We start from the raw sequence: 1733 nt of genomic DNA, 5'->3' as shown, positions 1-1733 counted from the left end.
AGAGACAGAGCTAGAATATGGTTGGATTCACAACCTAAGGATAGCCTGGACTCATGGGATAAGCTGGTCACGGCTTTCTTGGATAAATTTTTTCCTCCTCAAAAGCAGAGCAAGCTTAGAGTGGATGTTCAAACCTTCAAACAAAAAGATGGTGAATCCCTCTATGAAGCTTGGGAAAGATACAAGCAGTTGACCAAAAGGTGTCCATCTAACATGTTTTCAGAATGGACCATATTAGATATATTCTATTATGGTCTATCTGAATTTTCAAAAATGTCATTGGACCATTCTTCAGGTGGATCCATTCACCTAAAGAAAACACCTGCAGAAGCTCAAGAGCTTATTGACATGGTTGCAAATAACCAATTCATGTACACTTCTGAGAGAAATTCCATTAATAATGAGACGCCTCAAAGGAAGGGAGTTCTTGAGATTGATGCTCTGAATGCCATATTGGCTCGGAACAAAGTGTTGACTCAGCAAGTCAACATGATCTCTCAAAGTCTGAATGGATGGCAAAATGCATCCAACAGTACTAAAGAGCATCTTCTGAAGAAGAAGCTTATGATCCTGAGAACCCTGCAATAGCAGAGGTAAATTACATGGGTGAACCTTATGGAAACACCTATAATCCATCATGGAGAAATCATCCAAATTTCTCATGGAAGGATCAACAAAAGCCTCAACAAGGCTGTAACAATGGTGGATGCAATAGGCTGAGCAATAGCAAGCCTTTTCCATCATCTTCTCAGCAACAGACAGAGAATTCTGAACAAAACACTTCTAATTTATCCAATTTAGTCTCTGATCTGTCAAATGCCACTTTCAGTTTCATGAGTGAAACAAGATCCTCCATCAGAAATTTGGAGGCACAAGTGGGCCAGCTGAGTAAGAAAATCATTGAAACTCCTCCTAGTATTCTCCCAAGCAATACAGAAGAGAACCCAAAACGAGAGTGCAAGGCCATTGATGTAATCAATATGGCCGAATGCACAAGGGAGGAGGAGGACGAAAATCCTAGTGAGGAAGACCTCCTGGGACGTCTTTCAAGCAAGAAGGAGTTTCCTGTTAAGGATCCAAAGGAATCTGGGGCTCATACAGAGACCATAGAGATTTCATTAAATCTCCTTCTGCCATTCATGAGCTCTGAAGACTATTCTTCCTCTGAAGAGGATGAAGATGTGACTGGAGAGCAAGTTGTGTGATCTGGGGTCAGGAATAAATCTTATGCCACTCTCTGTAATGGAGAAGTTGGGGATCATTGACGAACAACCTGCCTTGTTCTTATTACAATTGGCAGACAAGTCATTGAGACAAGCTTATGGAATAGTAGAGGACGTGTTAGTAAAGGTTGAAGGCCTTTACATCCCTGCTGATTTCATAATTTTAGACACTAGGAAGGAAGAGGATGAGTGTATCATCCTTGGAAGACCTTTCCTAGCCACAGTAGGAGCTGTGATAGATGTCAACAGAGGTGAATTAGTCCTTCCATTGAATGGGGACTACCTTGTGTTTAAGGGACATGGCCATCCCTCTGTGATAAAGGAGAGTAAGCATGAAAAGTTTCTCTCAGTTCAGAGTCAAGAAGAGCCCCCACAGTCAAACTCTAAGTTTGGTGTTGGGAGGCCACAACCAAACTCTAAGTTTGGTGTTAAGATCCCATATCCAAAATCTAAGTTTGGTGTTGGGACTATACAACATTGACATGATCACCTTTGTGGCTCCATGAGAGC

The 1733-nt window shown here is 41.7% G+C and overlaps 1 non-coding gene across 1 annotated transcript; it reads right to left on the bottom strand.

Annotated features, from left to right (window-relative positions):
* Positions 1-111: 111 nt before the first annotated feature.
* On the bottom strand, positions 112-215 carry LOC127742000 (small nucleolar RNA R71). The gene has a single exon (XR_008003187.1). It is a non-coding gene; the product is annotated as a small nucleolar RNA R71 (small nucleolar RNA).
* Between the last annotated feature and the right edge of the window lie 1518 nt (positions 216-1733).

This window comes from Arachis duranensis, chromosome 9 (genome assembly GCF_000817695.3).
Source record: "Arachis duranensis cultivar V14167 chromosome 9, aradu.V14167.gnm2.J7QH, whole genome shotgun sequence".
NCBI lineage: Eukaryota > Viridiplantae > Streptophyta > Magnoliopsida > Fabales > Fabaceae > Arachis > Arachis duranensis.
The sequence above is the reverse complement of the archived record's forward strand: the minus strand, read 5'-3'. Positions and strand labels throughout refer to the sequence as shown.